The sequence below is a fragment of the Oncorhynchus mykiss genome, unplaced genomic scaffold, assembly GCF_013265735.2.
Source record: "Oncorhynchus mykiss isolate Arlee unplaced genomic scaffold, USDA_OmykA_1.1 un_scaffold_575, whole genome shotgun sequence".
Lineage (NCBI taxonomy): Eukaryota > Metazoa > Chordata > Actinopteri > Salmoniformes > Salmonidae > Oncorhynchus > Oncorhynchus mykiss.
The window spans coordinates 40,116-63,044 of record NW_023494022.1 but is presented as its reverse complement, the minus strand read 5'-3'; the positions used below and the strand labels follow the sequence as shown (position 1 = coordinate 63,044).

The following is a 22,929-nucleotide window of genomic DNA, read 5'->3' as shown; positions in this document are numbered from 1 at the left end:
TGCAGACGCTCTAGGTAACTGACGAGAAAGTGTGGAAATCTTGCCAGAGCTGGGTAGTGTGGCCGAGCGGTCTAAGGCGCTGGATTTAGGCTCCAGTCTCTAAGGAGGCGTGGGTTCAAATCCCACCACTGCCATCTTTATTGAGTTTGTATGCGCAAGCTTTCACATGTTCTGCTTTATATCAGCGTTTTTACTTTCATGCAGGGCCGTGCAAGGGAGAAAAGAAGCAATGTTGTGTGTCACGGATGGGGTTCCAACTCAATAGTGTAGTCCATCGCCTTAACCAACCAGCCACCAAGTCCTGTGCTCTCACGGTGGCAGTTGCACCTCCTACCGGTGGTTGTTCACGTCAAATCCTTGATTGGAAAAAAGGAAAGTTGTGATGGTCTGTGGGACGACCCAGCAGTCCATTTTAACAGTTGGTACTGTGGGCGAGCTGTCCAGAGAACTGGATTTAAGGACCCAGTCTTTCAGAGGTGTCGGTTCAAAGTCCACCACTACAACTTTTTCTCAACAGAAAACTGTAATGTAATTTCAAACAAGGCCACCAAGGACACCGGACAAATAAAGGGAATCCAGCCTTTACCCTCATTCCCACGTCTGTTATTGCAATTATCTGCCGTGTTTTTCCAATTCAATCTGCTTCAGACATAAAAGCAGAAACTAATTCTAAGTTTATACGATGGAAGAAAGAGCAACATCAGATAAATTAAGATTTTTAAAAAGAGAATCAAAAAAAGATGAAGGACGCAAGAGCAACATGAGATACATAAAGATTTTAAAGAAGAAAATGAAAAAGAAGACTAAAATACAAGGGAGTGCAGACGCTCTAGGTAACTGACGAGAAAGTGTGAATATTTTGCCAGAGCTGGGTAGTGTGGCCGAGCGGTCTAAGGCGCTGGATTAAGGCTCCAGTCTCTAAGGAGGCGTGGGTTCAAATCCCACCACTGCCATCTTTATTGAGTTTGTTTGCGCAAGCTATCACATGTTCTGCTTTATTTCAGAGTTTTTACTTTCATGCAGGGCCATGCAAGGGAGAAAAGAAGCAATGTTGTGTGTCACGGATGGGGATCCGACTCAATAGTGTAGTCCATCGCCTTAACCAACCAGCCACCAAGTCCTGTGCCCCCGCAGTGGCAGTTGCACCTCCTACCGGTGGTTGTTCACGTCAAATCCTTGATTGGAAAAAAGGAAAGTTGTGATGGTCTGTGCGACGACCAAGCAGTCCATTTTAACAGTTGGTACAGTGGCCGAGCTGTCCAGAGAACTGGATTTAAGGACCCAGTCTTTCGGAGGTGTCGGTTCAAAGTCCACCGCTTTAACTTTTTCTCAACAGAAAACTGTAATGTCATTTCAAACAAGGCCACCAAGGACACCGGACAAATAAAGGGAATCCAGCATTTACCCTAATTCCCACGTCTGTTATTGCAATTATCTGCCATGTTTTTCTAATTCAATCTGCTTCAGACATAAAAGCAGAAACTAATTCTCAGTTTATACGATGAAAGAAAGAGCAACATCAGATAAATTAAGATTTTTAGAAAGAGAATCAAAAAAAGATGAAGGACGCAAGAGCAACATGAGATACATAAAGATTTTAAAGAAGAAAATGAAAAAGAAGACTAAAATACAAGGGAGTGCAGACGCTCTAGGTAACTGATGAGAAAGTGTGGAAATCTTGCCAGAGCTGGGTAGTGTGGCCGAGCGGTCTAAGGCGCTGGATTTAGGCTCCAGTCTCTAAGGAGGCGTGGGTTCAAATCCCACCACTGCCATCTTTATTGAGCTTGTATGCGCAAGCTTTATTTCAGCGTTTTTACTTTCATGCAGGGCCGTGCAATGGAGAAAAGAAGCAATGTTGTGTGTCACGGATGGGGTTCCAACTCAATAGTGTAGTCCATCGCCTTAACCAACCAGCCACCAAGTCCTGTGCTCTCACGGTGGCAGTTGCACCTCCTACCGGTGGTTGTTCACGTCAAATCCTTGATTGGAAAAAAGGAAAGTTGTGATGGTCTGTGGGACGACCCAGCAGTCCATTTTAACAGTTGGTACTGTGGGCGAGCTGTCCAGAGAACTGGATTTAAGGACCCAGTCTTTCGGAGGTGTCGGTTCAAAGTCCACCGCTTTAACTTTTTCTCAACAGAAAACTGTAATGTAATTTCAAACAAGGCCACCAAGGACACCGGACAAATAAAGGGAATCCAGCCTTTACCCTAATTCCCACGTCTGTTATTGCAATTTTCTGCCGTGTTTTTCTAATTCAATCTGCTTCAGACATAAAAGCAGAAACTAATTCTAAGTTTATACGATGAAAGAAAGAGCAACATCAGATAAATTAAGATTTTTAGAAAGTGAATCAAAAAAAGATGAAGGACGCAAGAGCAACATGAGATACATAAAGATTTTAAAGAAGAAAATGAAAAAGAAGACTAAAATACAAGGAAGTGCAGACGCTCTAGGTAACTGACGAGAAAGTTTGGAAATCTTGCCAGAGCTGGGTAGTGTGGCCGAGCGGTCTAAGGCGCTGGATTAAGGCTCCAGTCACTAAGGAGGCGTGGGTTCAAATCCCACCACTGCCATCTTTATTGAGTTTGTATGCGCAAGCTTTATTTCAGCGTTTTTACTTTCATGCAGGGCCGTGCAAGGGAGAAAAGAAGCAATGTTGTGTGTCACGGATGGGGTTCCAACTCAATAGTGTAGTCCATCGCCTTAACCAACCAGCCACCAAGTCCTGTGCCCCCGCAGTGGCAGTTGCACCTCCTACCGGTGGTTGTTCACGTCAAATCCTTGATTGGAAAAAAGGAAAGTTGTGATGGTCTGTGCGACGACCAAGCAGTCCATTTTAACAGTTGGTACAGTGGCCGAGCTGTCCAGAGAACTGGATTTAAGGACCCAGTCTTTCGGAGGTGTCGGTTCAAAGTCCACCGCTTTAACTTTTTCTCAACAGAAAACTGTAATGTCATTTCAAACAAGGCCACCAAGGACACCGGACAAATAAAGGGAATCCAGCCTTTACCCTAATTCCCACGTCTGTTATTGCAATTATCTGCCATGTTTTTCTAATTCAATCTGCTTCAGATATAAAAGCAGAAACTAATTCTCAGTTTATACGATGAAAGAAAGAGCAACATCAGATAAATTAACATTTTTAGAAAGAGAATCAAAAAAAGATGAAGGACGCAAGAGCAACATGAGATACATAAAGATTTTAAAGAAGAAAATGAAAAAGAAGACTGAAATACAAGGGAGTGCAGACGCTCTAGGTAACTGACGAGAAAGTGTGAATATTTTGCCACAGCTGGGTAGTGTGGCCGAGCGGTCTAAGGCGCTGGATTAAGGCTCCAGTCTCTAAGGAGGCGTGGGTTCAAATCCCACCAGTGCCATCTTTATTGAGTTTGTTTGCGCAAGCTATCACATTTTCTGCTTTATTTCAGCGGTTTTACTTTCATGCAGGGCCATGCAAGGGAGAAAAGAAGCAATGTTGTGTGTCACGGATGGGGTTCCAACTCGATAGTGTAGTCCATCGCCTTAACCAACCAGCCACCAAGTCCTGTGCCCCCGCTGTGGCAGTTGCACCTCCTACCGGTGGTTGTTCACGTCAAATCCTTGATTGGAAAAAAGGAAAGTTGTGATGGTCTGTGGGACGACCCAGCAGTCCATTTTAACAGTTGGTACTGTGGCCGAGCTGTCCAGAGAACTGGATTTAAGGACCCAGTCTTTCGGAGGTGTCGGTTCAAAGTCCACCGCTGCAACTTTTTCTCAACAGAAAACTGTAATGTAATTTCAAACAAGGCCACCAAGGACACCGGACAAATAAAGGGAATCCAGCCTTTACCCTCATTCCCACGTCTGTTATTGCAATTATCTGCCGTGTTTTTCTAATTCAATCTGCTACAGACATAAAAGCAGAAACTAATTCTAAGTTTATACCATGAAAGAAAGAGCAACATCAGATAAATTAACATTTTTAGAAAGAGAATCAAAAAAAGATGAAGGACGCAAGAGCAACATGAGATACATAAAGATTTTAAAGAAGAAAATGAAAAAGAAGACTGAAATACAAGGGAGTGCAGACGCTCTAGGTAACTGACGAGAAAGTGTGAATATTTTGCCACAGCTGGGTAGTGTGGCCGAGCGGTCTAAGGCGCTGGATTAAGGCTCCAGTCTCTAAGGAGGCGTGGGTTCAAATCCCACCACTGCCATCGTTATTGAGTTTGTTTGCGCAAGCTATCACATGTTCTGCTTTATTTCAGAGTTTTTACTTTCATGCAGGGCCATGCAAGGGAGAAAATAAGCAATGTTGTGTGTCACGGATGGGGATCCGACTCAATAGTGTAGTCCATCGCCTTAACCAATTAGCCACCAAATCCTGTGCCCCCGCAGTGGCAGTTGCACCTCCTACCGGTGGTTGTTCACGTCAAATCCTTGATTGGAAAAAAGGAAAGTTGTGATGGTCTGTGCGACGACCAAGCAGTCCATTTTAACAGTGGGAACTGTGGCCGAGCTGTCCAGAGAACTGGATTTAAGGACCCAGTCTTTCGGAGGTGTCGGTTCAAAGTCCACCGCTGCAACTTTTTCTCAACAGAAAACTGTAATGTCATTTCAAACAAGGCCACCAAGGACACCGGACAAATAAAGGGAATCCAGCCTTTACCCTAATTCCCACGTCTGTTATTGCAATTATCTGCCATGTTTTTCTAATTCAATCTGCTTCAGATATAAAAGCAGAAACTAATTCTCAGTTTATACGATGAAAGAAAGAGCAACATCAGATAAATTAACATTTTTAGAAAGAGAATCAAAAAAAGATGAAGGACGCAAGAGCAACATGAGATACATAAAGATTTTAAAGAAGAAAATGAAAAAGAAGACTAAAATACAAGGGAGTGCAGACGCTCTAGGTAACTGACGAGAAAGTGTGAATATTTTGCCAGAGCTGGGTAGTGTGGCCGAGCGGTCTAAGGCGCTGGATTTAGGCTCCAGTCCCTAAGGAGGCGTGGGTTCAAATCCCACCACTGCCATCTGAGTTTGTTTGCGCAAGCTATCACATGTTCGGCGTTATTTCAGGGTTTTTACTTTCATGTCGCCCATGCAAGGGAGAAAAGAAGAAATGATGTGTGTCACGGATGGGGTTCCAACTCATTGCCTTAACCAAGTCCTGTGTTCCCGCGGTGGCAGTTGCACCTCCTACCTCCCACCTCCTTGTTCACGTCAAAGCCTTGATTGTAAACAAGGAAAGTTGGCCTGGGCTGTGCGACAACCTAGCAGTCCATTTTAACAGTGGGTACTGTGGCCAAGCTGTCCAGAGAACTTTATTTAAGGATCCAGTCTTTCAGAGGTGTGGGTTCAAAGTCCACCGCTTTAACTTTTTTTCAACAAAAAACTGTAATGTAATTTCAAACAAGGCCACCAAGGACACCGGACAAAAAAGGGAATCCAGCCTTTACCATAATTTTGCCACAGCTGGGTAGTGTGGCCGAGCGGTCTAAGGCGCTGGATTAAGGCTCCAGTCTCTAAGGAGGCGTCGGTTCAAATCCCACCACTGCCATCTTTATTGAGTTTGTTTGCGCAAGCTATCACATGTTCTGCTTTATTTCAGAGTTTTTACTTTCATGCAGGGCCATGCAAGGGAGAAAAGAAGCAATGTTGTGTGTCACGGATGGGGATCCGACTCAATAGTGTAGTCCATCGCCTTAACCAACCAGCCACCAAGTCCTGTGCCCCCGCAGTGGCAGTTGCACCTCCTACCGGTGGTTGTTCACGTCAAATCCTTGATTGGAAAAAAGGAACTGGATTTAAGGACCCAGTCTTTCGGAGGTGTCGGTTCAAAGTCCACCGCTGCAAGTTTTTCTCAACAGAAAACTGTAATGTAATTTCAAACAAGGCCACCAAGGACACCGGACAAATAAAGGGAATCCAGCCTTTACCCTAATTCCCAGGTCTGTTATTGCAATTATCTGCCGTGTTTTTCTAATTCAATCTGCTTCAGACATAAAAGCAGAAACTAATTCTAAGTTTATACGATGAAAGAAAGAGCAACATCAGATAAATTAAGATTTTTAGAAAGAGAATCAAAAAAAGATGAAGGACGCAAGAGCAACATGAGATACATAAAGATTTTAAAGAAGAAAATGAAAAAGAAGACTGAAATACAAGGGAGTGCAGACGCTCTAGGTAACTGACGAGAAAGTGTGAATATTTTGCCAGAGCTGGGTAGTGTGGCCGTGCGGTCTAAGGCGCTGGGTTAAGGCTCCAGTCACTAAGGAGGCGTGGGTTCAAATCCCACCACTGCCATCTTTATTGAGTTTGTATGCGCAAGCTATCACATGTTCTGCATTATTTCAGCGTTTTTACTTTCATGCAGGGCCGTGCAAGGGAGAAAATAATCAATGTTGTGCGGATGGGGTTCCAACTCAATAGTGTAGTCCATCGCCTTAACCAACCAGCCACCAAGTCCTGTTCTCTCACGGTGGCAGTTGCACCTCCTACCGGTGGTTGTTCACGTCAAATCCTTGATTGGAAAAAAGGAAAGTTGTGATGGTCTGTGGGACGACCCAGCAGTCCATTTTAACAGTTGGTACTGTGGGCGAGCTGTCCAGAGAACTGGATTTAAGGACCCAGTCTTTCGGAGGTGTCGGTTCAAAGTCCACCGCTGCAAGTTTTTCTCAACAGAAAACTGTAATGTAATTTCAAACAAGGCCAGCAAGGACACCGGAAAATAAAGGGAATCCAGCCTTTACCCTCATTCACACGTCTATTATTGCTATTATCTGCCGTGTTTTTCTAATTCAATCTGCTTCAGACATAAAAGCAGAAACTAATTCTAAGTTTATACGATGAAAGAAAGAGCAACATCAGATAAATTAAGATTTTTAGAAAGAGAATCAAAAAAAGATGAAGGACGCAAGAGCAACATGAGATAAATTAAGATTTTAAAGAAGAAAATGAAAAAGAAGACTAAAATACAAGGAAGTGCAGACGCTCTAGGTAACTGACGAGAAAGTGTGGAAGCTTGCCAGAGCTGGTTAGTGTGGCCGAGCGGTCTAAGGCGCTGCATTATAAGGCTCCAGCCTCTAAGGAGGCGTGCGTTCAAATCCCACCACTGCCATCTTTGTTGAGTTTGTTTGCGCAAGCTATCACATGTTCTGCTTTATTTCAGCGTTTTTACTTTCATGTAGGGCCATGCAAGGGAGAAAAAAATAAATGTTGTGTGTCACGGATGGGGTTCCAACTCAATAGTGTAGTCCATCGCCTTAACCAACCAGCCACCAAGTCCTGTGCCCCCGCGGTGGCAGTTGCACCTCCTACCGGTGGTTCTTCACGTCAAATCCTTGATTGGAAAAAAGGAAAGTTGTGATGGTCTGTGCGACGACCAAGCAGTCCATTTTAACAGTGGGAACTGTGGCCGAGCTGTCCAGAGAACTGGATTTAAGGACCCAGTCTTTCGGAGGTGTAGGTTCAAAGTCCACCTCTGCAACTTTTTCTCAACAGAAAACTGGAATGTAATTTCAAACAAGGCCACCAAGGACACCGGACAAATAAATCGAATCCAGCCTTTACCCTAATTCCCACGTCTGTTATTGCAATTATCTGCCGTGTTTTTCTAATTCAATCTGCTTCAGACATAAAAGCAGAAACGAATTCTAAGTTTATACGATGGAAGAAAGAGGAACATCAGATAAATTAAGATTTTTAAAAAGAGAATCAAAAAAAGATGAAGGACGCAAGAGCAACATGAGATACATAAAGATTTTAAAGAAGAAAATGAAAAAGAAGACTAAAATTCAAGGAAGTACAGACGCTCTAGGTAACTGACAAGAAAGTGTGGAAATCTTGCCAGAGCTGGGTAGTGTGGCCGAGCGGTCTAAGGCGCTGGATTTAGGCTCCAGTCTCTAAGGAGGCGTGGGTTCAAATCCCACCACTGCCATCTTTATTGAGTTTGTTTGCGCAAGCTATCACATGTTCTGCTTTATTTCAGCGTTTTTACTTTCATGCAGGGCCATGCAAGGGAGAAAAGAAGCAATGTTGTGTGTCACGGATGGGGTTCCAACTCAATAGTGTATTACATCGCCTTAACCAACCAGCCACCAAGTCCTGTGCCCCCTACTGGTGGTTCTTCACGTCAAATCCTTGATTGGAAAAAAGGAAAGTTGTGATGGTCTGTGCGACGACCAAGCAGTCCATTTTAACAGTGGGAACTGTGGCCGAGCTGTCCAGATAACTGGATTTAAGGACCCAGTCTTTCGGAGGTGTAGGTTCAAAGTCCACCTCTGCAACTTTTTCTCAACAGAAAACTGGAATGTAATTTCAAACAAGGCCACCAAGGACACCGGACAAATAAATCGAATCCAGCCTTTACCCTAATTCCCACGTCTGTTATTGCAATTATCTGCCGTGTTTTTCTAATTCAATCTGCTTCAGACATAAAAGCAGAAACGAATTCTAAGTTTATACGATGAAAGAAAGAGCAACATCAGATAAATTAAGATTTTTAGAAAGAGAATCAAAAAAAGATGAAGGACGCAAGAGCAACATGAGATACATAAAGATTTTAAAGAAGAAAATGAAAAAGAAGACTAAAATTCAAGGAAGTACAGACGCTCTAGGTAACTGACAAGAAAGTGTGGAAATCTTGCCAGAGCTGGGTAGTGTGGCCGAGCGGTCTAAGGCGCTGGATTTAGGCTCCAGTCTCTAAGGAGGCGTGGGTTCAAATCCCACCACTGCCATCTTTATTGAGTTTGTTTGCGCAAGCTATCACATGTTCTGCTTTATTTCAGCGTTTTTACTTTCATGCAGGGCCATGCAAGGGAGAAAAGAAGCAATGTTGTGTGTCACGGATGGGGTTCCAACTCAATAGTGTATTACATCGCCTTAACCAACCAGCCACCAAGTCCTGTGCCCCCTACTGGTGGTTCTTCACGTCAAATCCTTGATTGGAAAAAAGGAAAGTTGTGATGGTCTGTGCGACGACCAAGCAGTCCATTTTAACAGTGGGAACTGTGGCCGAGCTGTCCAGAGAACTGGATTTAAGGACCCAGTCTTTCGGAGGTGTAGGTTCAAAGTCCACCTCTGCAACTTTTTCTCAACAGAAAACTGGAATGTAATTTCAAACAAGGCCACCAAGGACACCGGACAAATAAATCGAATCCAGCCTTTACCCTAATTCCCACGTCTGTTATTGCAATTATCTGCCGTGTTTTTCTAATTCAATCTGCTTCAGACATAAAAGCAGAAACTAATTCTAAGTTTATACGATGAAAGAAAGAGCAACATCAGATAAATTAAGATTTTTAAAAAGAGAATAAAAAAAAGATGAAGGACGCAAGAGCAACATGAGATACATAAAGATTTTAAAGAAGAAAATGAAAAAGAAGACTAAAATTCAAGGAAGTACAGACGCTCTAGGTAACTGACAAGAAAGTGTGGAAATCTTGCCAGAGCTGGGTAGTGTGGCCGAGCGGTCTAAGGCGCTGGATTTAGGCTCCAGTCTCTAAGGAGGCGTGGGTTCAAATCCCACCACTGCCATCTTTATTGAGTTTGTTTGCGCAAGCTATCAAATGTTCTGCTTTATTTCAGCGTTTTTACTTTCATGCAGGGCCATGCAAGGGAGAAAAGAAGCAATGTTGTGTGTCACGGATGGGGTTCCAACTCAATAGTGTATTACATCGCCTTAACCAACCAGCCACCAAGTCCTGTGCCCCCTACTGGTGGTTCTTCACGTCAAATCCTTGATTGGAAAAAAGGAAAGTTGTGATGGTCTGTGCGACGACCAAGCAGTCCATTTTAACAGTGGGAACTGTGGCCGAGCTGTCCAGAGAACTGGATTTAAGGACCCAGTCTTTCGGAGGTGTAGGTTCAAAGTCCACCTCTGCAACTTTTTCTCAACAGAAAACTTTTATGTAATTTCAAACAAGGCCACCAAGGACACCGGACAAATAAAGGGAATCCAGCCTTTACCCTAATTCCCACGTCTGTTATTGCAATTATCTGCCGTGTTTTTCTAATTCAATCTGCTTCAGACATAAAAGCAGAAACTAATTCTAAGTTTATAAGATGGAAGAAAGAGCAACATCAGATAAATTAAGATTTTTAAAAAGAGAATCAAAAAAAGATGAAGGACGCAAGAGCAACATGAGATACATAAAGATTTTAAAGAAGAAAATGAAAAAGAAGACTAAAATACAGGGGAGTGCAGACGCTCTAGGTAACTGACGAGAAAGTGTGGAAATCTTGCCAGAGCTGGGTAGTGTGGCCGAGCGGTCTAAGGCGCTGGATTAAGGCTCCAGTCTCTAAGGAGGCGTGGGTTCAAATCCCACCACTGCCATCTTTATTGAGTTTGTTTGCGCAAGCTATCACATGTTCTGCTTTATTTCAGCGTTTTTACTTTCATGCAGGGCCATGCAAGGGAGAAAAGAAGCAATGTTGTGTGTCACGGATGGGGTTCCAACTCAATAGTGTAGTCCATCGCCTTAACCAACCTGCCACCAAGTCCTGTGCTCTCACGGTGGCAGTTGCACCTCCTACCGGTGGTTGTTCACGTCAAATCCTTGATTGGAAAAAAGGAAAGTTGTGATGGTCTGTGCGACGACCAAGCTGTCCATTTTAAGAGTGGGTACTGTGGCCGAGCTGTCCAGAGAACTGGATTTAAGGACCCAGTCTTTCGGTTCAAATCCCACCACTGCCATCTTTATTGAGTTTGTTTGCGCAAGGTATCACATGTTCTGCTTTATTTCAGCGTTTTTACTTTCATGCAGGGCCATGCAAGGGAGAAAAGAAGCAATGTTGTGTGTCACGGATGGGGTTCCAACTCAATAGTGTATTACATCGCCTTAACCAACCAGCCACCAAGTCCTGTGCCCCCTACTGGTGGTTCTTCACGTCAAATCCTTGATTGGAAAAAAGGAAAGTTGTGATGGTCTGTGCGACGACCAAGCTGTCCATTTTAAGAGTGGGTACTGTGGCCGAGCTGTCCAGAGAACTGGATTTAAGGACCCAGTCTTTCGGTTCAAATCCCACCACTGCCATCTTTATTGAGTTTGTTTGCGCAAGGTATCACATGTTCTGCTTTATTTCAGCGTTTTTACTTTCATGCAGGGCCATGCAAGGGAGAAAAGAAGCAATGTTGTGTGTCACGGATGGGGTTCCAACTCAATAGTGTAGTCCATCGCCTTAACCAACCAGCAACCAAGTCCTGTGCCCCCGCGGTGGCAGTTGCACCTCCTACCGGTGGTTGTTCACGTCAAAGACTTGATTGTAAACAAGGAAAGTTGGCCTGGGCTGTGCGACGACCTAGCAGTCCATTTTAACAATGGGTACTGTGGCCAAGCTGTCCAGAGAACTGTATTTAAGGATCCAGTCCTTCAGAGGTGTGGGTTCAAAGTCCACCGCTTTAACTTTTTCTCAACAGAAAACTGTAATGTAATTTCAAGCAAGGCCACCAAGGACACCGGACAAATAAATGGAATCCAGCCTTTACCCTAATTCCCACCTCTGTTTTTGAAATTATCTGCTGTGTTTTTCAGATTCAATCTGCTTCAGACATAAAAGCAGAAACTAATTTTCAGTGTACACAATGGAAGAAAGAGCAACATGAGATAAATCAAGATTTTTAAAAAGAGAATAAAAAAAAGATGAAGGACGCAAGAGCAACATGAGATACATAAAGATTTTAAAGAAGAAAATGAAAAAGAAGACTAAAATACAAGGGAGTGCAGACCCTCTAGGTAACTGACGAGAAAGTGTGAATAGTTCCCCAGAGCTGGGTAGTGTGGCCGAGCGGTCTAAGGCGCTGGATTAAGGCTCCAGTCTCTAAGGAGGCGTGGGTTCAAATCCCACCACTGCCATCTTTATTGAGTTTGTTTGCGCAAGCTATCACATGTTCTGCTTTATTTCAGCGTTTTTACTTTCATGCAGGGCCATGCAAGGGAGAAAAGAAGCAATGTTGTTGGTCACGGATGGGGTTCCATCTCAATAGTGTAGTCCATCGCCTTAACCAACCAACCACCAAGTCCTGTGCTCCCGCGGTGGCAGTTGCTCCTCCTAGCGGTGGTTGTTCACGTCAAAGCCTTGATTGTAAACAAGGAAAGTTGGCCTGGGCTATGCGACGACCTAGCAGTCCATTTTAACAGTGGGTACTGTGGCCAAGCTGTCCAGAGAACTGTATTTAAGGATCCAGTCTTTCAGAGGTGTAGGTTCAAAGTCCACCGCTTTAACTTTTTCTCAACAGAAAACTGTAATGTAATTTCAAGCAAGGCCACCAAGGACACCGGACAAATAAAGGGAATCCAGCCTTTACCCTAATTCCCACCTCTGTTTTTGAAATTATCTGCTGTGTTTTTCAGATTCAATCTGCTTCAGACATAAAAGCAGAAAGTAATTTTCAGTGTACACAATGGAAGAAAGAGCAACATCAGATAAATTAAGATTTTTAAAAATAGAATAAAAAAAAGATGAAGGACGCAAGAGCAACATGAGATACATAAAGATTTTTAAGAAGAAAATGAAAAAGAAGACTAAAATACAAGGGAGTGCAGACGCTCTAGGTAACTGACGAGAAAGTGTGGAAATCTTGCCAGAGCTGGGTAGTGTGGCCGAGTGGTCTAAGGCGCTGGATTCAGGCTCCAGTCTCTAAGGAGGCGTGGGTTCAAATCCCACCGCTGCCATCTTTATTGAGTTTGTTTGCGCAAGCTATCACATGTTCTGCTTTTTTTCAGCGTTTTTACTTTCATGTAAGGGAGAAAAAAATCAATGTTGTTGGTCACGGATGGGGTTCCAACTCAATAGTGTAGTCCATCGCCTTAACCAACCAGCCACCAAGTCCTGTGCCCCCGCGGTGGCAGTTGCACCTCCTACCGGTGGTTGTTCACGTCAAAGACTTGATTGTAAACAAGGAAAGTTGGCCTGGGCTGTGCGACGACCTAGCAGTCCATTTTAACAATGGGTACTGTGGCCAAGCTGTCCAGAGAACTGTATTTAAGGATCCAGTCTTTCAGAGGTGTGGGTTCAAAGTCCACCTCTGCAACTTTTTCTCAACAGAAAACTGTAATGTAATTTCAAACAAGGCCACCAAGGACACCGGGCAAATAAAGGGAATCCAGCCTTTACCCTAATTCCCACGTCTGTTATTGCAATTATCTGCCGTGTTTTTCTAATTCAATCTGCTTCAGACATAAAAGCAGAAACTAATTCTAAGTTTATACGATGGAAGAAAGAGCAACATGAGACAAATCAAGATTTTTAAAAAGAGAATAAAAAAAAGATGAAGGAAGCAAGAGCAACATGAGATACATAAAGATTTTAAAGAAGAAAATGAAAAAGAAGACTAAAATACAAGGGAGTGCAGACGCTCTAGGTAACTGACGAGAAAGTGTGAATGTTTTTCCAGAGCTGGGTAGTGTGGCCGAGTGGTCTAAGGCGCTGGATTTAGGCTCCAGTCTCTAAGGAGGCGTGGTTTCAAATCCCACCACTGCCATCTTTATTGAGTTTGTTTGCGCAAGCTATCACATGTTCTGCTTTATTTCAGCGTTTTTACTTTCATGCAGGGCCATGCAAGGGAGAAAAGAAGCAATGTTGTGTGTCACGGATGGGGTTCCAACTCAATAGTGTAGTCCGTCGCCTTAACCAACCAGCCACCAAGTCCTGTGCCCCCGCGCTGGCAATTGCACCTCCTACTGGTGGTTGTTCATGTCAATTCCTTGATTGGAAAAAAGGAAAGTTGTGATGGTCTGTGCGACGACCAAGCAGTCCATTTTGACAGTGGGAACTGTGGCCGAGCTGTCCAGAGAACTGGATTTAAGGACCCAGTCTTTCGGAGGTGTCGGTTCAAAGTCCACCGCTGAAACTTTTTCTCAACAGAAAACTGTAATGTAATTTCAAACAAGGCCACCAAGGACACCGGACAAATAAAGGGAATCCAGCCTTTACCCTCATTCCCACGTCTATTATTGCAATTATCTGCCGTGTTTTTCTAATTCAATCTGCTTCAGACATAAAAGCAGAAACTAATTCTAAGTTTATACGATGAAAGAAAGAGCAACATCAGATAAATTAAGATTTTTAGAAAGAGAATCAAAAAAAGATGAAGGACGCAAGAGATACATAAAGATTTTAAAGAAGAAAATGAAAAAGACTAAAATACAAGGGACTGCAGACGCTCTAGGTAACTGACGAGAAAGTCTGGCAATTTTGCAAGAGCTGTGTAGTGTGGCCGAGCGGTATAAGGCGCTGGATTAAGGCTCCAGTCTCTAAGGAGGCGTGGGTTCAAATCCCACCACTGCCATCTTTATTGAGTTTGTTTGCGCAAGCTATCACATGTTCTGCTTTATTTCAGCGTTTTTACTTTCATGCAGGGCCATGCAAGAGAGAAAAGAAGCGATCTTGTGTGTCACGGATGGGGATCCGACTCAATAGTGTAGTCCATCGCCTTAACCAACCAGCCACCAAGTCCTGTGCCCCCGCGGTGGCAGTTGCACCTCCTACCGGTGGTTGTTCACGTCAAATCCTTGATTGGAAAAAAGGAAAGTTGTGATGGTCTGTGCGACGACCAAGCAGTCCATTTTGACAGTGGGAACTGTGGCCGAGCTGTCCAGAGAACTGGATTTAAGGACCCAGTCTTTCGGCGGTGTCGGTTCAAAGTCCACCGCTGCAACTTTTTCTCAACAGAAAACTGTAATGTAATTTCAAACAAGGCCACCAAGGACACCGGACAAATAAAGGGAATCCAGCCTTTACCCTAATTCCCACGTCTGTTATTGCAATTATCTGCCGTGTTTTTCTAATTCAATCTGCTTCAGACATAGAAGCAGAAACTAATTCTAAGTTTATACGATGGAAGAAAGAGCAACATCAGATAAATTAAGATTTTTAAAAAGAGAATCAAAAAAAGATGAAGGACGCAAGAGCAACATGAGATACATAAAGATTTTAAAGAAGAAAATGAAAAAGAAGACTAAAATACAAGGAAGTGCAGACGCTCTAGGTAACTGACGAGAAAGTTTGGAAATCTTGCCAGAGCTGGGTAGTGTTGTCCGTCGCCTTAACCAACCAGCCACCAAGTCCTGTGCTCTCACGGTGGCAGTTGCACCTCCTACCGGTGGTTGTTCACGTCAAATCCTTGATTGGAAAAAAGGAAAGTTGTGATGGTCTGTGGGACGACCCAGCAGTCCATTTTAACAGTTGGTACTGTGACCGAGCTGTCCAGAGAACTGGATTTAAGGACCCAGTCTTTCAGAGGTGTCGGTTCAAAGTCCACCACTGCAACTTTTTCTCAACAGAAAACTGTAATGTAATTTCAAACAAGGCCACCAAGGACACCGGAAAATAAAGGGAATCCAGCCTTTACCCTCATTCCCACGTCTATTATTGCTATTATCTGCCGTGTTTTTCTAATTCAATCTGCTTCAGACATAAAAGCAGAAACTAATTCTAAGTTTATACGATGAAAGAAAGAGCAACATCAGATAAATTAAGATTTTTAGAAAGAGAATCAAAAAAAGATGAAAGACGCAAGAGCAACCTGAGATACATAAAGATTTTAAAGAAGAAAATGAAAAAGAAGACTAAAATACAAGGAAGTGCAGACGCTCTAGGTAATTGACGAGAAAGTTTGGAAATCTTGCCAGAGCTGGGTAGTGTGGCAGAGCGGTCTAAGGCGCCGGATTAAGGCTCCAGTCTCTAAGGAGGCGTGGGTTCAAATCCCACCACTGCCATCTTTATTGAGTTTGTTTGCGCAAGCTATCACATGTTCTGCTTTATTTCAGTGTTTTTACTTTCATGCAGGGCCATGCAAGGGAGAAAAGAAGCAATGTTGTGTGTCACGGATGGGGTTCCAACTCAATAGTGTAGTCCATCGCCTTAACCAACCAGCCACCAAGTCCTGTGCCCCCACGGTGGCAGTTGCACCTCCTACCGGTAGTTGTTCACATCAAATCCTTGATTGGAAAAAAGGAAAGTTGTGATGGTCTGTGCGATGACCAAGCAGTCTATTTTAACAGTGGGAACTGTGGCCAAGCTGTCCAGAGAACTGGATTTAAGGACCCAGTCTTCTGGAGGTGTCGGTTCAAAGTCCACCGCTGCAAGTTTTTCTCAACAGAAAACTGTAATGTAATTTCAAACAAGGCCACCAAGGACACCGGAAAATAAAGGGAATCCAGCCTTTACCCTCATTCCCACGTCTATTATTGCTATTATCTGCCGTGTTTTTCTAATTCAATCTGCTTCAGACATAAAAGCAGAAACTAATTCTAAGTTTATACGATGAAAGAAAGAGCAACATCAGATAAATTAAGATTTTTAGAAAGAGAATCAAAAAACGATGAAGGACGCAAGAGCAACATGAGATACATAAAGATTTTAAAGAAGAAAATTAAAAAGAAGACTGAAATACAAGGGAGTGCAGACGCTCTAGGTAACTGAAGAGAAAGTGTGAATGTTTTTCCAGAGCTGGGTAGTGTGGCCGAGCGGTCTAAGGCGCTGGATTAAGGCTCCAGTCTCTAAGGAGGCGTGGGTTCAAATCCCACCACTGCCATCTTTATTGAGTTTGTTTGCGCAAGCTATCACATGTTCTGCTTTATTTCAGCGTTTTTACTTTCATGCAGGGCCATGCAAGGGAGAAAAGAAGCAATGTTGTGTGTCACGGATGGGGTTCCAACTCAATAGTGTAGTCAATCGCCTTAACCAACCAGCCACCAAGTCATGTGCCCCCGCGGTGGCAGTTGCACCTCCTACCGGTGGTTGTTCACGTCAAATCCTTGATTGGAAAAAAGCAAAGTTGTGATGGTCTGTGCGAAGACCAAGCAGTCTATTTTAACAGTGGGAACTGTGGCCGAGCTGTCCAGAGAACTGGATTTAAGGACCCAGTCTTTCGGAGGTGTCGGTTCAAAGTCCACCGCTGCAACTTTTTCTCAACAGAAAACTGTAATGTAATTTCAAACAAGGCCACCAAGGACACCGGAAAATAAAGGGAATCCAGCCTTTACCCTCATTCCCACGTCTATTATTGCTATTATCTGCCGTGTTTTTCTAATTCAATCTGCTTCAGACATAAAAGCAGAAACTAATTCTCAGTTTATACGATGAAAGAAAGAGCAACATCAGATAAATTAACATTTTTAGAAAGAGAATCAAAAAAAGATGAAGGACGCAAGAGCAACATGAGATACATAAAGATTTTAAAGAAGAAAATGAAAAAGAAGACTAAAATACAAGGGAGTGCAGACGCTCTAGGTAACTGACGAGAAAGTGTGAATATTTTGCCAGAGCTGGGTAGTGTGGCCGAGCGGTCTAAGGCGCTGGATTTAGGCTCCAGTCTCTAAGGAGGCGTGGGTTCAAATCCCACCACTGCCATCTGAGTTTGTTTGCGCAAGCTATCACATGTTCGGCGTTATTTCAGGGTTTTTACTTTCATGTCGCCCATGCAAGGGAGAAAAGAAGAAATGATGTGTGTCACGGATGGGGTTCCAACTCAATAGTGTAGTCCATTGCCTTAACCAAGTCCTGTGCTCCCGCGGTGGCAGTTGCACCTCCTACCTCCCACCTCCTCCCACCTCCTTGTTCACGTCAAAGCCTTGATTGTAAACAAGGAAAGTTGGCCTGGGCTGTGCGACAACCTAGCAGTCCATTTTAACAGTGGGTACTGTGGCCAAGCTGTCCAGAGAACTTTATTTAAGGATCCAGTCTTTCAGAGGTGTGGGTTCAAAGTCCACCGCTTTAACTTTTTCTCAACAAAAAACTGTAATGTAATTTCAAACAAGGCCACCAAGGACACCGGACAAAAAAGGGAATCCAGCCTTTACCATAATTCCCACATCTGTTTATGAAAATATCTGCTGTGTTTTTCAGATTCAATCTGCTTCAGACATAAAAGCAGAAACTAATTTTCAGTGTACACAATGGAAGAAAGAGCAACATGAGACAAATCAAGATTTTTAAAAAGAGAATAAAAAAAAGATGAAGGAAGCAAGAGCAACATGAGATACATAAAGATTTTAAAGAAGAAAATGAAAAAGAAGACTAAAGGAAGGAAGTACAGACGCTCTAGGTAACTGACGAGAAAGTTTGAATATTTAGCCAGAGCTGGGTAGTGTGGCCGAGTGGTCTAAGGCGCTGGATTAAGGCTCCAGTCTCTAAGGAGGAGTGGGTTCAAATCCCTCCATTGCCAACTTTATTGAGTTTTTTTGCACAAGCTATCACATGTTCTGCTTTATTTCATGTTTTTTACTTTCATGTCGGGCCATGCTAGGGACAAAAGAAGCAATGATGTGTGTCACGGATGGGGTTCCAATTTAATAGTGTAGTCCATCGCCTTAACCAATTAGCCACCAAATCCTGTGCCCCCGCAGTGGCAGTTGCACCTCCTACCGGTGGTTGTTCACGTCAAATCCTTGATTGGAAAAAAGGAAAGTTGTGATGGTCTGTGCGACGACCAAGCAGTCCATTTTAACAGTGGGAACTGTGGCCGAGCTGTCCAGAGAACTGTATTTAAGGACCCAGTCTTTCGGAGGTGTCGGTTCAAAGTCCACCGCTGCAACTTTTTCTCAACAGAAAACTGTAATGTCATTTCAAACAAGGCCACCAAGGACACCGGACAAATAAAGGGAATCCAGCCTTTACCCTAATTCCCACGTCTGTTATTGCAATTATCTGCCATGTTTTTCTAATTCAATCTGCTTCAGATATAAAAGCAGAAACTAATTCTCAGTTTATACGATGAAAGAAAGAGCAACATCAGATAAATTAACATTTTTAGAAAGAGAATCAAAAAAAGATGAAGGACGCAAGAGCAACATGAGATACATAAAGATTTTAAAGAAGAAAATGAAAAAGAAGACTGAAATACAAGGGAGTGCAGACGCTCTAGGTAACTGACGAGAAAGTGTGAATATTTTGCCACAGCTGGGTAGTGTGGCCGAGCGGTCTAAGGCGCTGGATTTAGGCTCCAGTCTCTAAGGAGGCGTGGGTTCAAATCCCACCACTGCCATCTGAGTTTGTTTGCGCAAGCTATCACATGTTCGGCGTTATTTCAGGGTTTTTACTTTCATGTCGCCCATGCAAGGGAGAAAATAAGAAATGATGTGTGTCACGGATGGGGTTCCAACTCAATAGTGTAGTCCATTGCCTTAACCAAGTCCTGTGCTCCCGCGGTGGCAGTTGCACCTCCTACCTCCTCCCACCTCCTTGTTCACGTCAAAGCCTTGATTGTAAACAAGGCCTGGGCTGTGCGACAACCTAGCAGTCCATTTTAACAGTGGGTACTGTGGCCAAGCTGTCCAGAGAACTTTATTTAAGGATCCAGTCTTTCAGAGGTGTGGGTTCAAAGTCCACCGCTTTAACTTTTTCTCAACAAAAAACTGTAATGTAATTTCAAACAAGGCCACCAAGGACACCGGACAAAAAAGGGAATCCAGCCTTTACCATAATTCCCACATCTGTTTATGAAAATATCTGCTGTGTTTTTCAGATTCAATCTGCTTCAGACATAAAAGCAGAAACTAATTTTCAGTGTACACAATGGAAGAAAGAGCAACATGAGACAAATCAAGATTTTTAAAAAGAGAATAAAAAAAAGATGAAGGAAGCAAGAGCAACATGAGATACATAAAGATTTTAAAGAAGAAAATGAAAAAGAAGACTAAAGGAAGGAAGTACAGACGCTCTAGGTAACTGACGAGAAAGTTTGAATATTTAGCCAGAGCTGGGTAGTGTGGCCGAGTGGTCTAAGGCGCTGGATTAAGGCTCCAGTCTCTAAGGAGGAGTGGGTTCAAATCCCTCCATTGCCAACTTTATTGAGTTTTTTTGCACAAGCTATCACATGTTCTGCTTTATTTCATGTTTTTTACTTTCATGTCGGGCCATGCTAGGGACAAAAGAAGCAATGATGTGTGTCACGGATGGGGTTCCAATTTAATAGTGTAGTCCATCGCCTTAACCAATTAGCCACCAAATCCTGTGCCCCCGCAGTGGCAGTTGCACCTCCTACCGGTGGTTGTTCACGTCAAATCCTTGATTGGAAAAAAGGAAAGTTGTGATGGTCTGTGCGACGACCAAGCAGTCCATTTTAACAGTGGGAACTGTGGCCGAGCTGTCCAGAGAACTGGATTTAAGGACCCAGTCTTTCGGAGGTGTCGGTTCAAAGTCCACCGCTGCAACTTTTTCTCAACAGAAAACTGTAATGTCATTTCAAACAAGGCCACCAAGGACACCGGACAAATAAAGGGAATCCAGCCTTTACCCTAATTCCCACGTCTGTTATTGCAATTATCTGCCATGTTTTTCTAATTCAATCTGCTTCAGATATAAAAGCAGAAACTAATTCTCAGTTTATACGATGAAAGAAAGAGCAACATCAGATAAATTAACATTTTTAGAAAGAGAATCAAAAAAAGATGAAGGACGCAAGAGCAACATGAGATACATAAAGATTTTAAAGAAGAAAATGAAAAAGAAGACTGAAATACAAGGGAGTGCAGACGCTCTAGGTAACTGACGAGAAAGTGTGAATATTTTGCCACAGCTGGGTAGTGTGGCCGAGCGGTCTAAGGCGCTGGATTTAGGCTCCAGTCTCTAAGGAGGCGTGGGTTCAAATCCCACCACTGCCATCTGAGTTTGTTTGCGCAAGCTATCACATGTTCGGCGTTATTTCAGGGTTTTTACTTTCATGTCGCCCATGCAAGGGAGAAAATAAGAAATGATGTGTGTCACGGATGGGGTTCCAACTCAATAGTGTAGTCCATTGCCTTAACCAAGTCCTGTGCTCCCGCGGTGGCAGTTGCACCTCCTACCTCCTCCCACCTCCTTGTTCACGTCAAAGCCTTGATTGTAAACAAGGCCTGGGCTGTGCGACAACCTAGCAGTCCATTTTAACAGTGGGTACTGTGGCCAAGCTGTCCAGAGAACTTTATTTAAGGATCCAGTCTTTCAGAGGTGTGGGTTCAAAGTCCACCGCTTTAACTTTTTCTCAACAAAAAACTGTAATGTAATTTCAAACAAGGCCACCAAGGACACCGGACAAAAAAGGGAATCCAGCCTTTACCATAATTCCCACATCTGTTTTTGAAAATATCTGCTGTGTTTTTCAGATTCAATCTGCTTCAGACATAAAAGCAGAAACTAATTTTCAGTGTACACAATGGAAGAGAGAGCAACATGAGACAAATCAAGATTTTTAAAAAGAGAATCAAAAAAAGATGAAGGACGCAAGAGCAACATGAGATACATAAAGATTTTAAAGAAGAAAATGAAAAAGAAGACTAAAATACAAGGAAGTGCAGACGCTCTAGGTAACTGACGAGAAAGTGTGAATATTTAGCCAGAGCTGGGTAGTGTGGCCGAGTGGTCCAAGGCGCTGGATTAAGGCTCCAGTCTCTAAGGAGGCGTGGGTTCAAATCCCTCCATTGCCAACTTTATTGAGTTTTTTTGCACAAGCTATCACATGTTCTGCTTTATTTCATGTTTTTTACTTTCATGTCGGGCCATGCTAGGGAGAAAAGAAGCAATGATGTGTGTCACGGATGGGGTTCCAATTTAATAGTGTAGTCCATCGCCTTAACCAACCAGCCACCAAGTCCTGTGCTCCCGCGGTGGCAGTTGCACCTCCTACCGGTGGTTGTTCACGTCAAAGCCTAGATTGTAAACAATGAAAGTTGGGCTGGGCTGTGTGACGACCTAGCAGTCCATTTTAACAGTGGGTACTGTGGCCAAGCTGTCCAGAGAACTGTATTTAAGGATCCAGTCTTTCAGAGGTGTGGGTTCAAAGTCCACCGCTGCAACTTTTTCTCAACAGAAAACTGTAATGTAATTTCAAACAAGGCCACCAAGGACACCGGACAAATAAAGGGAATCCAGCCTTTACCCTCATTCCCACGTCTGTTATTGCAATTATCTGCCGTGTTTTTCTAACTCAATCTGCTTCAGACATAAAAGCAGAAACTAATTCTAAGTTTATACGATGGAAGAAAGAGCAACATCAGATAAATTAACATTTTTAGAAAGAGAATCAAAAAAAGATGAAGGACGCAAGAGCAACATGAGATACATAAAGATTTTAAAGAAGAAAATGAAAAAGAAGACTGAAATACAAGGGAGTGCAGACGCTCTAGGTAACTGACGAGAAAGTGTGAATATTTAGCCAGAGCTGGGTAGTGTGGCCGAGTGGTCCAAGGCGCTGGATTAAGGCTCCAGTCTCTAAGGAGGCGTGGGTTCAAATCCCTCCATTGCCAACTTTATTGAGTTTTTTTGCACAAGCTATCACATGTTCTGCTTTATTTCATGTTTTTTACTTTCATGTCGGGCCATGCTAGGGAGAAAAGAAGCAATGATGTGTGTCACGGATGGGGTTCCAATTTAATAGTGTAGTCCATCGCCTTAACCAACCAGCCACCAAGTCCTGTGCTCCCGCGGTGGCAGTTGCACCTCCTACCGGTGGTTGTTCACGTCAAAGCCTAGATTGTAAACAATGAAAGTTGGGCTGGGCTGTGTGACGACCTAGCAGTCCATTTTAACAGTGGGTACTGTGGCCAAGCTGTCCAGAGAACTGTATTTAAGGATCCAGTCTTTCAGAGGTGTGGGTTCAAAGTCCACCGCTGCAACTTTTTCTCAACAGAAAACTGTAATGTAATTTCAAACAAGGCCACCAAGGACACCGGACAAATAAAGGGAATCCAGCCTTTACCCTCATTCCCACGTCTGTTATTGCAATTATCTGCCGTGTTTTTCTAACTCAATCTGCTTCAGACATAAAAGCAGAAACTAATTCTAAGTTTATACGATGGAAGAAAGAGCAACATCAGATAAATTAACATTTTTAGAAAGAGAATCAAAAAAAGATGAAGGACGCAAGAGCAACATGAGATACATAAAGATTTTAAAGAAGAAAATGAAAAAGAAGACTGAAATACAAGGGAGTGCAGACGCTCTAGGTAACTGACGAGAAAGTGT

At 43.2% G+C, this 22,929-nt stretch overlaps 26 non-coding genes across 26 annotated transcripts; all 26 read left to right on the top strand.

Annotated features, from left to right (window-relative positions):
• The first annotated feature begins 52 nt into the window (after positions 1–52).
• Positions 53–134, top strand: trnal-uag. Its single transcript has one exon. It is a non-coding gene; the product is annotated as a tRNA-Leu (tRNA).
• A 737-nt stretch (positions 135–871) lies between these two features.
• On the top strand, positions 872–953 carry trnal-uag. The gene has a single exon. It is a non-coding gene; the product is annotated as a tRNA-Leu (tRNA).
• A 737-nt stretch (positions 954–1,690) lies between these two features.
• trnal-uag lies at positions 1,691–1,772 on the top strand. Its single transcript has one exon. It is a non-coding gene; the product is annotated as a tRNA-Leu (tRNA).
• A 722-nt stretch (positions 1,773–2,494) lies between these two features.
• trnal-aag lies at positions 2,495–2,576 on the top strand. The gene has a single exon. It is a non-coding gene; the product is annotated as a tRNA-Leu (tRNA).
• A 722-nt stretch (positions 2,577–3,298) lies between these two features.
• On the top strand, positions 3,299–3,380 carry trnal-aag. Its single transcript has one exon. It is a non-coding gene; the product is annotated as a tRNA-Leu (tRNA).
• Positions 3,381–4,117: 737 nt separating this feature from the next.
• Positions 4,118–4,199, top strand: trnal-aag. The gene has a single exon. It is a non-coding gene; the product is annotated as a tRNA-Leu (tRNA).
• A 737-nt stretch (positions 4,200–4,936) lies between these two features.
• On the top strand, positions 4,937–5,018 carry trnal-uag. Its single transcript has one exon. It is a non-coding gene; the product is annotated as a tRNA-Leu (tRNA).
• A 445-nt stretch (positions 5,019–5,463) lies between these two features.
• trnal-aag lies at positions 5,464–5,545 on the top strand. Its single transcript has one exon. It is a non-coding gene; the product is annotated as a tRNA-Leu (tRNA).
• Positions 5,546–6,209: 664 nt separating this feature from the next.
• Positions 6,210–6,291, top strand: trnal-aag. Its single transcript has one exon. It is a non-coding gene; the product is annotated as a tRNA-Leu (tRNA).
• A 1,551-nt stretch (positions 6,292–7,842) lies between these two features.
• trnal-uag lies at positions 7,843–7,924 on the top strand. The gene has a single exon. It is a non-coding gene; the product is annotated as a tRNA-Leu (tRNA).
• Positions 7,925–8,641: 717 nt separating this feature from the next.
• trnal-uag lies at positions 8,642–8,723 on the top strand. The gene has a single exon. It is a non-coding gene; the product is annotated as a tRNA-Leu (tRNA).
• A 717-nt stretch (positions 8,724–9,440) lies between these two features.
• trnal-uag lies at positions 9,441–9,522 on the top strand. Its single transcript has one exon. It is a non-coding gene; the product is annotated as a tRNA-Leu (tRNA).
• Positions 9,523–10,239: 717 nt separating this feature from the next.
• trnal-aag lies at positions 10,240–10,321 on the top strand. The gene has a single exon. It is a non-coding gene; the product is annotated as a tRNA-Leu (tRNA).
• A 1,437-nt stretch (positions 10,322–11,758) lies between these two features.
• On the top strand, positions 11,759–11,840 carry trnal-aag. The gene has a single exon. It is a non-coding gene; the product is annotated as a tRNA-Leu (tRNA).
• A 737-nt stretch (positions 11,841–12,577) lies between these two features.
• trnal-cag lies at positions 12,578–12,659 on the top strand. Its single transcript has one exon. It is a non-coding gene; the product is annotated as a tRNA-Leu (tRNA).
• A 727-nt stretch (positions 12,660–13,386) lies between these two features.
• On the top strand, positions 13,387–13,468 carry trnal-uag. The gene has a single exon. It is a non-coding gene; the product is annotated as a tRNA-Leu (tRNA).
• Positions 13,469–14,193: 725 nt separating this feature from the next.
• On the top strand, positions 14,194–14,275 carry trnal-aag. Its single transcript has one exon. It is a non-coding gene; the product is annotated as a tRNA-Leu (tRNA).
• A 1,347-nt stretch (positions 14,276–15,622) lies between these two features.
• On the top strand, positions 15,623–15,704 carry trnal-aag. Its single transcript has one exon. It is a non-coding gene; the product is annotated as a tRNA-Leu (tRNA).
• A 736-nt stretch (positions 15,705–16,440) lies between these two features.
• On the top strand, positions 16,441–16,522 carry trnal-aag. The gene has a single exon. It is a non-coding gene; the product is annotated as a tRNA-Leu (tRNA).
• A 736-nt stretch (positions 16,523–17,258) lies between these two features.
• trnal-uag lies at positions 17,259–17,340 on the top strand. Its single transcript has one exon. It is a non-coding gene; the product is annotated as a tRNA-Leu (tRNA).
• Positions 17,341–18,072: 732 nt separating this feature from the next.
• trnal-aag lies at positions 18,073–18,154 on the top strand. Its single transcript has one exon. It is a non-coding gene; the product is annotated as a tRNA-Leu (tRNA).
• A 737-nt stretch (positions 18,155–18,891) lies between these two features.
• On the top strand, positions 18,892–18,973 carry trnal-uag. Its single transcript has one exon. It is a non-coding gene; the product is annotated as a tRNA-Leu (tRNA).
• A 717-nt stretch (positions 18,974–19,690) lies between these two features.
• On the top strand, positions 19,691–19,772 carry trnal-aag. The gene has a single exon. It is a non-coding gene; the product is annotated as a tRNA-Leu (tRNA).
• A 737-nt stretch (positions 19,773–20,509) lies between these two features.
• Positions 20,510–20,591, top strand: trnal-uag. Its single transcript has one exon. It is a non-coding gene; the product is annotated as a tRNA-Leu (tRNA).
• A 719-nt stretch (positions 20,592–21,310) lies between these two features.
• Positions 21,311–21,392, top strand: trnal-aag. The gene has a single exon. It is a non-coding gene; the product is annotated as a tRNA-Leu (tRNA).
• A 737-nt stretch (positions 21,393–22,129) lies between these two features.
• On the top strand, positions 22,130–22,211 carry trnal-aag. The gene has a single exon. It is a non-coding gene; the product is annotated as a tRNA-Leu (tRNA).
• Positions 22,212–22,929: the final 718 nt, after the last annotated feature.